We start from the raw sequence: 13,420 nt of genomic DNA, 5'->3' as shown, positions 1-13,420 counted from the left end.
ATAACCTCTGCTCCTATTTTCTCAGATGGCAGCTGTTGATGATTCTGCCATTCCCATTTACACCTCCTCTGGTCCCATCTCTCCTTCCTTTACTTGTCCCATTGACATCTCCTTTTGCCTCGCACCTTCATCCCTTTTGTCGTTTAATCTCTCCTGCCTTCCACCTTATCACCAATATTGCCTCTTGCTGTTTCCTCCTCTCCCCCATTTGCCTAAAATCTGTTTCATCTCTAACTTTTCCCAGTTCTGACGAAAGGTCATCGATCTGAAACGTTAACTCTGTTTCTCTCTCCACAGATGCTGCCTGACCTGCTGAGTATCTCCAGCATTTTCTGTTTTTATGTCAGATTCCCAGCCTCTGCAGTATTTCGCTATTGCATAATTAAATCCGAATAGACTCAAATGCATTGATAAATATTGTGACGGTGCAATGCAACGTTCCCTAGTGGGTAGGATTCAGCGTTCTCTTGGAGTTTATTCCAGGTCAGGGGAGTAACAGTTTTTACTTCGAGACCTGATTAAAATGAATTACATGACTTTCATGTGGAAAAAAGAATAATTGGTTTAAACATCATTTATTAATCCATAAAGTTATTTTGTAGAAATTCAATCATTTATTTAGCCCTCAGCATGCGATGAACCTTTATCCCTATCTCATTGTATTTTAGGAGCCTTGGTTTAAAATGTTGAGTGTTTATGACACGCACCCAGCCCCAGAATCGCCACTGTGAAAGTAGGAAACTGCTCGAAATACACAACAGGGCGGGCAGCTTGTGAAAAACAATTAAACTTTTGGCGTGTAGACTTTTCATAGAAATGGAACCAGCTTCGTGTGACAATATGAGCTGTGAGTGTGTGTACATGGGTGGCCTGTTTCTGTATCAAGCGAGTGTTTGTGTTCTGATGCGATCCTTTGCATGTCAATGAGTCATAGAGTCTAAGCGGCACATAAAATGTGCTGGGCTACGGGGAGAGGGCGGGGGAGTGGGACTAGCTGAAGGGCTCTTGCAGAGAGCGACACGGGCTGGACGGGCCGAATGGCCTCCCTCTGTGCTGTAACCATTCTCTGATTCTATGATGTCGATCTGTAAGTGATGAAAGGCGACTACAGTGTTTCACCACCACCTCGGAGATGGGCAATAAATGCTGGTCTTGCCAGCGAGACCTACATCCCAGGAACAAATATAAAAAATATATCTAACACTCATTGTTGTGAGTTAACAAATAAGATATTAATTGTCCAGACTGATAAGAGCTGTAAAAGAACAGTGACCCCGACGTGATTTGAACACGCAGCCTTCTGATGTGGAGTCAGACGCGCTACCGTTGCGCCACGAGGTCTAGTCAGTTTTTGTTGTGTATTCAAGTTCATATATACAGAAGTATCATACCTGGTTCCTGGTGGTCGAATGACACTCACCCGCTTTCGATTCTCAATCAAAGAATTTATGTTGACACAAGATTTGGGAACAGTAAATTGCAGAAAGATAATTCAAGTCTGTGAGACGAGTAATAATTGCTTTAATCTTGGTTAATAAATCCATTACTTTCTGTTACAGATTTCGGTTACAGACGCTCTTTGCGTGACATTTGTTCCGCGCTTAATTTTACAAACTGGGTGAGATCGCTAATCGCGGGGAGACAGTGGGAGCTTCAACGGCCCCACTGTCAGGATGTGGAAGGATTCACGTTCGGGGTGTGTGGGGGGATCAGTGACATTTTTTGTAAAGCGCAGCGGGGGAGAAGGACAGAGCATTCAGTGTGGGACAGAAGCTGTTTAAATTGAGGCAACCCATTGCCGATCAGCACAGAGGGAGTTAACTGACTCAGTAGCCCTCTGCTGCTGCTTCAGAGCCGGTGATTTCCACATTGTCGCGGTTATCAAGTTCGAGCCCGGGTGGAAACATATATTTTTTAAACTTGCTGTGGCGAACATCCAGAGGCGAATTTATTCTCCTGTCAAAAGGGCCACAGCGGCTTCTACCTTGTTCTTTAGTTGCTCTTTATTTCACTTCACTGAGTTAGATATATTTCTTAAGGCTAAAGAGATCAAGGGATATGGGGAGAAGGCAGGGACAGGGTATTGAATTTGAATGATCAGCCATGATCTCACTGAATGACGGAGCAGGCTCGAGGGGCCGAATGGCCTACTCCTGCTCCTATCTTCTATGTTTCTATGTTTCTATGAATAGATAACTTTGAGTGAGAGAAAACGGATCCAGAAATGTAATCCATTAATCTGCAGGGTGGCCGTCAGTAAGAGGCCTTTTCTCTCTGGATCCGGTAGCGGATCTGGTTTCAGGCTCAAGATTGCCGGTACTGTCGATAGATTTTTGTTGAGTAAGGGTATTAAGGGTTAAGGAAACAAAGCGGGTAGAGGGAGTGAAGATACAGACTAGCCCTGATCTAATTCAATGACGGAACAGGCTTGAGGGAATGAATGGTCTCCTCCTGTTCCTATGGAGTCGCTGCAATACAATGTACCCGAGTGCTGGACGGTTTCTGGTGTGTAATGGTTATCGCATTCCGCTAACACACGAAAACTCAATGGTTCGAAAGTGGGTAGAGGCAATTTAATGCCTTTTCTCCATTCAAGTTTACTAAATATGAAAACAGGAATAATTTATATGCTTGTTTAAGTACAAATAAAACACGCATTGTCAGGCGAATTATACCTTTCAAATGGCACCGTTACAGTGAGTGAAGTAATTCTGAATGATATTTCCCATATCGGTCACAGTTTGGATTGCGGTACTTTAAGCAGGATTTGGGGAAAGTTGGCATGATTTAGGGAATCTCCCCCTCGCGTGTCGCTACATGAAAGAGGTTGAGAATGTGGAAGCAAAACAACACAGATTAATAGGAAAACACAGGGTCAGCGACGGGATTCAAAGTGCAGTTTCAATCGGGCTGTCTGGGTGTCCTTTCAATAAGAAACAAAGAAAGTGCGTCTCCAAAAATGTCCCACACCGTGTTATGATTCAGGAAACTGAGACAGCGGGTAGAAATAGAGACATAAAAGCAGAGTGATATAGAGAAGAGTAAGAGAGAAGAGGGAAAATACTGTTTCCACGGAGAACTAATGCAGAGACTCCTCTGCTGCGCCTGGAGTGGCCTCCTGCAGCCCGGATACATTAACATCCCAACAGCTCATTAACTGTAGGAGTGGGACCGGACGGCGCTTCAGAAGACAGGTCGAAAAGGCAAAGTCACTGTCTCGTCTCAAGTGCTCTGCTCATCAAGAATAGCCACACACGCAAAATGGTTTTAGAATGGTTACCTCTTATCTGCACTAGCGCCAATCAGTTGTCTCTTTGGTCTAGGGGTATGGTTCTCGCTGCTTAAAACTTGCGAGATATCCTGGGTTGAAATCCTGGACGTGCACTACTTTTGTCCGCGGATTTTGAACTTGCAGTTGAAACTATTGCAAAGAAAGACTTGCATTGATACAGCGCTTTTCACGAATTCAGGACAGTCCAAAGCGCTTTACAACCATTGAAGCACCTTTGAAGTGTTGTAATGTGGGGAAAGATGTGCTCAAATTCCCCCCACGTGAATCTTAGCACTTTGGGAAGGAGTTCGGTGCAAAGACTCAGGCTCCTCAATGACGTGGACGTTGTTTGAATGAGTTCTGCTTGTAACTGCACTCGAGCTTGAAACAGCTCCTGGGCCTCCATCTCACGGGAGCAGAGTGTGGTCGCTGTGCAGCGGTTAGCGAGTCGGTGACGAGCTCGGGGGCGAAACCGGTCGCTTTCAATCTATGAAATTTCACCAAGGGCCAGAGAATAGAAACGCTGAATGAAACTGTCCCTGTGAGCGATGGATTGAAGGGGACGGCTCTCAGAGCACAGCTGGAGAACGCGTAGTGCAGTAAAAGGGTTCACAACATTAAATGTCAGATTAATTAATCATGCAATAATTAGACTTATAATTAGCAACAGTATTTAGACAAATCCTTGCGAATTTTACCGGAGAATTCAAATACGTTGTAGTTCCGAAATCGATATACAAGTTAATCAAACCTTTATCGGATTCTAAAGTATCTGTTCCAAACGTCACTTTTACATCCTTTCCTCTCCTCTTCTACGCGGCTCCTCAAACTATTACAGCTGTTCAAATGGATGCATCACCTCACCTAATACAAATTCTCAAACTGATACACTATCTCAAATTAATACAACACCTCAAAATAATGTAGCACCTCAAACTAATACAGCACCGCAAACCAATTCAGCTCCTCAAACTAATGCAGCACCTCAAACTAATCGAACACCTCAAACTAATACAGGTCAAACTAATACGGCACATCAAACTAATACAGCACCTCAAACCAATTCAGCTCCTCAAACGAATGCAGCACCTCAAACTAATCGAACACCTCAAACTAATACAGGTCAAACTAATACGGCACATCAAATTAATACAACACCTCAAACTAATACAGCACCTCAAACCAATACACCTCAAACTAGTACACCTCAAAATAATACACTACCTCCAACTAATACAAATTCTCAAACTAATACACGATGTCATAATAATACAACTCCTCAAGCTAATACATTGTGTCAAAATAATACAACAGCTAAAAATAATACAGCCCCTCAAACTAATATCGCACCTCAAACTAATGAAAAACCTCAAAATAATACACCTCAAAATAGTACACTACATCAAACGAATACACAACCTCAAACGAATACAGCAACTCAAACTAATAAAGCACCTCAAACTAATACAGCACCTCAAACTAATACAGCACCTCAAACTAATAAAGCACCTCAAACTAATACAGCACCTCAAACTAATAAAGCACCTCAAACTAATAAAGCACCTCAAACTAATACAGCACCTCAAACTAATACAGCACCTCAAACTAATACAGCGCCTCAAACTAATACAGCACCTCAATCTAATACAGCACCTCAAACTAATACAGCACCTCAAACTAATACAGCACCTCAATCTAATACAGCACCTCAAACTAATAAAGCACCTCAAACTAATAAAGCACCTCAAACTAATACAGCACCTCATTCTAATACAGCACCTCAAACGAATACAGCGCCTCAAACTAATACAGCGCCTCAAACTAATAGAGCATCTCAAACTAATACAGCACCTCAATCTAATACAGCACCTCAAACTAATAAAGCACCTCAAACTAATACAGCACCTCAATCTAGTACAGCACCTCAAACGAATACAATGCCTCAAACTAATACAGTGCCTCAAACTAATAGAGCACCTCAAACTAATACAACCCCTCAAACTAATACAGCACCTCAAACTAATACAAGATTCAAGATCATTTTATTGCCATATGTAACTAGTACAATGGAATGCTTACTCCCCACTCACTCCCACAATACAAGCATCTATATATATAAATCTTTCGATCTGTCTGTCATTCTGTCTGTCATTCTGTCATTCTGTCTATCTGTCATTTCCTGTGCATCTGTCGGGCTATGCGCTCGAAAGTTACAGGGCGTACCTACGCGCGCGTTACCTCCAAAGAAAGCTTATGCTTCAGAGACGGTTTTAAGCGTATTTACTTTTCGGTCGGACGAAAATTATTCGCGCCTTATGCAAAAAACCTTCCAAATTAAACTCATTATCTTCTAGCATTGATTGACTGACATCAAGGTTCCACCAATCCTGTTTCGTCACGATTGACCAATCCTACAGTACGGTCCCCTGATGGTTGGCCAATCGGTGTGTGTGGGCGGGACTATTCGTTTTCATCTCGGGGAGCTGCCAGCCATTGTTTCACTACCAGCTCTGTTCAGCTTGCAGCCCAAATGACTTCAGCTTCCAGCTAAAACGACTTTCCAAGTTAGTATCTCTTTTAAAAATAACATAAGATTTACCAAAAACGTTTTATAAGTACTTTCACTTTCAATTTTCAACCTTTTAAAAGGTAGACATACAGGGACACAGACAGGGCCCTAAACCTACCACTCGATTTAAAATGTTGCCCAGCACCAGATTCACAAAGGGACACAGACAGGGCCCCAAAGCCATAAGTAGTTTCACTTTCATTTTTCAACCTTTTAAAAGGTAGACAGACAGGGACACACACAGGGCCCTAAAGCCTGCCACTCGATTTAAAATGTTGCCCAGCACCAGATTCACAAAGGGACACAGACAGGGCCCCAAAGCCATAAGTAGTTTCACTTTCATTTTTCAACCTTTTAAAAGGTAGACAGACAGGGACACACACAGGGCCCTAAAGCCTGCCACTCGATTTAAAATGTTGCCCAGCACCAGATTCACAAAGGGACACAGACAGGGCCCCAAAGCCATAAGTAGTTTCACTTTCATTTTTCAACCTTTTAAAAGGTAGACAGACAGGGACACACACAGGGCCCTAAAGCCTGCCACTCGATTTAAAATGTTGCCCAGCACCAGATTCACAAAGGGACACAGACAGAGCCCCAAAGCCTGGCACTCGATTTAAACCGCCTGCCCCAAAACAGCCCCGGCAACGCTGGGCTCCCCAGCTAGTATAATATAAAAGCAAAAAAATAAAAACAAGTTTAAATAAAAACAATAAGCAAATAAGCAAAAAGTATAGCAATAACAGTCCAAGTTGCAGGATATGATGAATAGTGCAAAAAAGCCTCAATTACCACTGGAAATAATAGTAATGTAATATGATAAATATATGGTAATATAAGTATAATATATATATTTACATAAACATATAATTATAATATATGGGGCAGTGCGATTAGCAGTTCAGTAGGTGCACTGCCTGTGGATAGAAACTGTTCTTAAACCTGCTGGTCCTGGTTCGGATGCTGCAGTACCGACGTCCAGACCACAGGAGGGCGAACAGTTTGTGCCCAGGGTGATTGGGGTCCTGGATGATGGAGCGGGCCTTGTTCCGGCACCTGGTCTGGAAGATCTCCTCGATGGACGGAAGTGCACACCCGATGATCTTTTCTGCCGTATTCACAACTCTCTGGATGGCTTTCTTGTTCTGTGCAGTGGTGTTACCATACCACACATTGACACCACTCGTCAAGGACACTCTCTATGGTGCCACGGTAAAAGTTCACAAGCCACTGTGTGCTTATGCTGCATTTCCTCAGGCACCGTAGAGGGTAAAGGCGCTGGTGTGCCTTCTTCAGCATAGCCTCAGTATTATGGTTCCAGGCCAGGTCATCAGAGATCTGCAGACCCAGGAATCGGAAGCAACTGATGACTCCCACTGGTGTCCCGTCTATGCTGATGGGGCGATGGTTCCCTCGGTGGCTTCTGAAGTCCACGATGAGCTCCTTAGTTTTGCCAACGTTCAGGGCAAGGTTGTTGTCATTGCACCATCTCATCAGCTGGACTATCTCATCTCTGTACTCCGTCTCGTCATCGTTGCTTATCAGGCCAATTACTGTGGTGTCATCGGCAAACTTGATAATCCGATTATCGCTGTGTATGGCTGTACAGTCATGTGTAAAACGAGAGTACAGCCAAGGACTGAGGCAGCAGCCTTGTGGCGCTCCGGTGTTGAGAACCAGAGTGGATGAGGTGTTGTTTGCTATTTTCACCACTTGAGGCCTACCAGTCAAGAAATCCAGAATCCAAATGCAGATGGGGGTGCCCAGGCCTAGGTCCCTCAGTTTTAGGACCAACTTGGAGGGCATAATAGTATTAAATGCAGAACTGTAGTCAATGAACAACAGTCTGACGTAAGTGTCCCTCCTGTCTAGGTGTTCCAGGGCAGTGTGTAGAGTTAGGGAGATGGCATCGTCTACAGACCTGTTCGCCCTATATGCGAACTGGAACGGGTCCAAGGAATCGGATATGACGCTGCTTATGTGTGTCATGACCAGCTTTTCCAGGCACTTCATGGCTATGGATGTCAGAGCCACGGGACGATAGTCATTGAGGCCTGTTACCTTGGTCTTCTTAGGTAACGGCACAATGGTTGTCTCCTTGAAGCACACTGGTACAACAGACTGCTGCAATGAGATGTTAAAAATGTCCGTGAACACAGGAGCCAGCTGGTCTGCGCAGGTCTTGAAGATATGGGGTGAAACCCCGTCTGGGCTGGCTGCCTTCCGTGCTTTCACCCTCCTGAAGGTTCTCCGGACCTCGGATTCAGTCAGCTGTAATGTGTAATGTACAACACCTCAAACTAATACAGCGCCTCAAACTAATACAGCACAGCAAACTAATACAGCACAGCAAAGTAATACAGCACCTCAAACTAATACAGCACCTCAAACTAATACAACACCTCAAACTAATACAGCGGCTCAAACTAATACAGCACATAAAATTAATACAGCACCTCAAACTAATACATCGCATCAAACTAATATAGCACCTCAAATCATAGAAAGACAGAGGATAGGAGCAGGAGTAGGCCATTCGGCCCCTCGAGCCTGTTCTACCATTCAATGAGATCACGGCTGATCATCCAAATTCAGTACCCTGTCCCTGCCTTCTCCCCATATCCCTTGATCCCTTTAGCCTTAAGAAATATATCTAACTCCGTCTTGAATATATTTAATAAATTGGCCTCAACTGTCTTCTGTGGTAGAGAATTCCACAGGTTCACCACTCTCTGGGTGAAGAAATTCCTCCTAATCTCTGTCCTAAATGGCTTACCCCTTATCCTTAGACTGTGACCCCTGGTTCTGGACTCCCTCGTCATCGGGAACATCCATCCTGCATCTAGTCTGTCTAGTCCTGTTAGAATTTTATAAGTTTCAATGAGATCCCCTCTCATTCTTCTAAACTCCAGCGAGTATAAGCCCAATCGACCCAATCTCTCCTCATACGTCATTCAATTAGATCAGAGCTGATCTGTTCTTCACTCCATCTACCCGCTTTGGTTCCGTAACCTTGAATACCCTTACCCAACAAAAATCTATCGCCAGTATCGGCAATCTTGAGCCTGAAGCCATCTCCTCGCCCGGATCCAGACAGAAAAGGTTTCTTACTGACTGCCACCCTGCAGATTAATGGATTATATTTCTGAACTTCAGCGATTCGGAGATTCCAGTGCTTAAAAGTGAACAAAAGATGAAATGGGTCTCACTGTGGATCAGTTTTCTCTCACTCGAAGTTATCTATTCAGTGAAGTGAAATAAAGAACAATTAAAGAACAAGGGAGAAGCCGCTGTGGCCCTTTTGACAGGAGAATAAATTCGCCTCTGATTGTTCGCCAAACCTCGAACGTGACAACCGCGACACTGCGGACACCCCCGGCTCTATAGCAGCAGCAGAGGGGACCTGACTCAGTGAACTCCCTCTGTGCTGATCGGCAATGTGTTGCCTCACTTTAAACAACTTCTGTCCCACACTGAAAGTTCTCAGTCCTTCTTCTCCGCTGCCCTTTGCAAAAAATGTCACTGATTCCCCCCGCACACCCCTAACGTGTTCTCTTCCGCACCCACACAGTGGGGCCGCTCAGACGCCCCTTGCCTCATCACGATCAGCGATGTCACCCAGTTTGTAATATTAAACCCGGAACAAGTGCCCCGCAAAGAGAGTCAGTAACCTAAATCTGTAACAGAAAGTACTGGGTTTATTAACGGTGATTCAAGCAATTATTACTCGTCTCACAGGTTTGAATTATTTTTATACAGTGCTTTATACAATCTTTTGTCACGCTGAATTCCTTGAGTAAGAATCGTAACCGGATGCGTTCCAGTCGACCACCAGGGTCCAGCTATGATGCCTGTATATATATAAGATATAATATATATATCAACCTGAATATGACTAGGAAGCTGTCTAGACCTCATGTCGCAACGGTCGTGCACCTGACTGCAGATCCTGAAGTTGCGTGTTCAAATGATGTCGGGGTCACGGTTCCTTTACAGCTCATATGAGTCTGGATAATTAATATATTAATTATTATCTCACAACAATGAGAACTTGCATTAGATGCGTTTTTTATATTGGCTCAAGGGATGTAGGTCTCGCTGGCAAGGCCAGCATTTATTGCCCATCCCTGGGGTGGTGGTGAGACACTGTAGTCGCCTTTCACCACTTACAGATCTACATCATAGAATCATAGAATGGTTCCAGCACAGAAGGAGGCCATTCGGCCCGTCCAGCCCGTGCCGGCTCTCTGCAAGAGCCCTTCAGCTAGTCCCACTCCCCCGCCCTTTCCCCGTAGGCCTGCACACTTTATTCCTTCAGTTACATATCCAATATTTACATGTATCGGTATTATTTATTCATTTATTTGGGTGAATCTGTCTCATTCAAAAATATGTTCTGGCTATTTATTTCTGTCTTACTTTTAAATTACACGCAAATGACTTTATACAGAACACCGATACACACAAATACATTGATCAATAACACACAGATACATTCACATTTATTCATCAGCAACGCAATGATACACCCAAAATCCATTTAGAAGAATCACAGTTTCAAACACAGATATTTATATATTAATATCCTGAAGAATGTTATAAAAATAAAGAAAATAAATCTACAACTGACTCCAGTATTTTTACATGTATGTGTAACCTTTACGTCGATGACCTTTCACCATTAATTCTCTATATACATATCTAGAACTGGAAGATGCCAGTGCACGGTATGAGACTGTGGTTGTTGTACAGCCGGTCTGAGGGAAATCGAAGAGGTTCGAGCACTTTAATGAGGTTTCCAATGAAGATAGATGCACCCCAATAAATGACAAAATATTTCAGATACAATGTAAATAGATCTGTAAGCCGCAGAGTCATGAAATGCTTTACATGTAAACACGCAAAATTAATTTGTATCCAATACAGATTGACTCATTCTAATTACGATTATTGCGTCACTTTACTTCAGTGTTCCCTGGTAGTCTCGTGATCAGGATTCGGCACTCTTACTGCCCGGGTTCAATTCCCGGTCAGGGATGTCATTTTTATAACAGTTTTTTATTAAATTAAACTAATTTTGTTTCAACTCTAACAGGCATCTAACGTGGAAAATTGTTTTAATTATTATTAATTAACCGATAATCTTAATTTATAGAATGACATAAATGCTAAAGATACTTCAATAACATATATTGTGCTTTCTATGTGATGAACTGTTATGCAGATCTCATTTTACACCATGGCCCGGATTTTACGGTGCTTCCGACATCGAATGCACAGCATAGGCTATTGTGCGCCTTCAGAACGACTACACAAGTGCCAGGTATCCGCACGCCCAGAAATTGCGGTCTGTCAAGTTTCGCTTGGACACATCCACCGCACCCGCTGCAACATCACTTTTGCTGTCACAGAGTTGGGCTAACTACTGCCCAGCGAATTCCCACGAAACCCTTACACCTGGTAATAGCAGGCGAAAGGCCTTCTTTTACCATTGTAAGGGTTAAAATCAATATTAAAATTCGTTTAGGTAAATTTTGTTAAGTTTTAAAATGTTACATTTATATTTCAAAACATTCAATTTGAATTTTAAATCATAGATTCATAGAATCAAAGATTGATACGGCAAAGAAGGAGGCCATGCAGCCCATTGAGTCTGCACTGGCACTTTGAAAGAGCTCTTCAAATAGTCCCACTCCCCTGCTTTTCCCCATAGTCCTGCAAATTTCTCCTTTACAATTATTTATTCAATTCTCTTTTGAAAGTTACTATTGCATCTGCTCCACCGCCCTTTCAGGCAGCGCATTCCCGATCACAACAACTGGCTGCGGTAAAAAAAAACTCCTCATCTCCCCTCTGGTAATTTTGCCGGTTAGGTTCAATCGGTGTCCTCCAGTTACCGACCCTCCTGCCACTGGAAACAGATTCTCCTTATTTACTCTTATCATAACATCTTGTAAATTTAAAAACCTCGATTAAATTTCCTCTTAACCTTCTGCAGATAACAATTGCAGCTTCTCAGTCTCTCAAAATAACTGAAACAGCGATTTACTTGTACTTCTTGCAAATTAATATACTGTATTCGCTGCTCACGATGCGGTCTCCTCTACATTGGGGAGACCAAACGCAGATTGGGCGACCACTTTGCGGAACACCTCCGCTCAGTCCGTACGGGTGACCCTGAGCTTCCGGTCGCCTGTCACTTTAATTCACCGCTTCACTCCCACTCTGATCTCTCTGTCCTCGGGCTATTGCATTGTTCCAATGACGCTCAACGTAAGCTGGAGGAACAGCACCTCATCTTTCGATTGGGCACTTTGCAGCCTGCCGGACTCAACATTGAGTTCAACAATTTCACATAATTATCCCTGCCCCCATTTTTCATGCAGTATGATTTTTGCCATTCCCATTTGCAACATTTTATCTTTCCTGCCTCTTACAAAAGTACAGGATGTTCTTTCTATTTCTTCGTCCCCTCCTAACCCCGCCCCCCTGTCTCTGCACCTGCTCAATATCTGTTACATCTCCAGCTTTTTCCAGTTCTGATGAAGGGCCCCAGACCTGAACCGTTAACTCTGTTTCTCTCTCCACGGATGCTGCCTGGCCTGCTGAGTATTTCCAGCATTTTCTGTTGTTATTTCAGATTTCCAGCATCCGCAGTATTTTGCAATTATATTGAAGTCAACTCATCCCTGGGACCACTCTCTCTTTGTGCGTGCCTCTCTTTCTTACTCTCTATCTGTCTCTCTCTCTTTGTCTCTGCCTCTCTCATTGTCCCTGTCTCTCTCTCTGTCTGCCTGTCTCTTTCTCACTCTGTTCACAGGTCCATTCTAGTTCTGATCAAACACTGCATTTTTTAGATCCCCGTTAGTATAGTGGTGAGTATCCCCGCCTGTCACGCGGGAGACCGGGGTTCAATTCCCCGACGGGGAGGTTTTTTTTTAACAACCCCAATTTTTTAACTTCTTCCCAGCTCCTTGAAATGCTCCTTGGAAAAATTGAACTGGAAAAGTTCAAGTGAAATAATTTTAAAAGATTTACTGGCATATGAATAACTGTATAAAAACTTCCTGCACCTGTTCCTCGTTGGAATCGTGCTCTCCCTCTATTTCCCTCTCACTGTTGTGTGGGGCAGAGAGGAGTCATAACGGCACAGAATGAGACCTTTGAATGCTTCATTAAATTCATTTATTTTGAACATGTGACCAATTATTCTTACTTCCGTGGTGTGAAATGTTATTTATTTGGAGATTTCTATTATGCTTATGGGATTCCGTACATACAGCATCCTAGGAATCCCCTATGTGATTGGTTGGCCTGGCCAACGGATGCTGCCGAACCGTGAGCGCCAATGGTATCCGTGGGCCTTTATGCAGGCGTACGCCAGCAGGCCCAAGACCGCGAAGCTCCGGAGACACCAGTTAATTGGGATTTGTTTCTCAGTTCGAAGGCGTAAGCCGGCGACAAACCTCCGATCGCAATTTCAAGGCCCATCGTATTTTAGGAGGCTGGTTTAAAATGTTCATTACTTACGACATCAGGAATCTGGGACAAATTTTGTTCAATATAACCGGACCGGTTAT

General features: G+C 43.5%; 2 non-coding genes across 2 annotated transcripts; one reads left to right on the top strand and one right to left on the bottom strand.

Moving 5' to 3' along the window:
* Positions 1–1,269: 1,269 nt before the first annotated feature.
* Positions 1,270–1,341, bottom strand: trnaw-cca (transfer RNA tryptophan (anticodon CCA)). Its single transcript has one exon. It is a non-coding gene; the product is annotated as a tRNA-Trp (tRNA).
* An 11,357-nt stretch (positions 1,342–12,698) lies between these two features.
* trnad-guc (transfer RNA aspartic acid (anticodon GUC)) lies at positions 12,699–12,770 on the top strand. Its single transcript has one exon. It is a non-coding gene; the product is annotated as a tRNA-Asp (tRNA).
* The last annotated feature ends 650 nt before the right edge of the window (positions 12,771–13,420 follow it).

Source organism: Somniosus microcephalus, unplaced genomic scaffold, assembly GCF_052327205.1.
Source record: "Somniosus microcephalus isolate GS21.2 unplaced genomic scaffold, FLI_Smic_1.0 unresolved_chr4, whole genome shotgun sequence".
Classification (NCBI taxonomy): Eukaryota; Metazoa; Chordata; class Chondrichthyes; order Squaliformes; family Somniosidae; genus Somniosus; species Somniosus microcephalus.
This window is presented reverse-complemented; position numbering and strand designations above follow the sequence as displayed.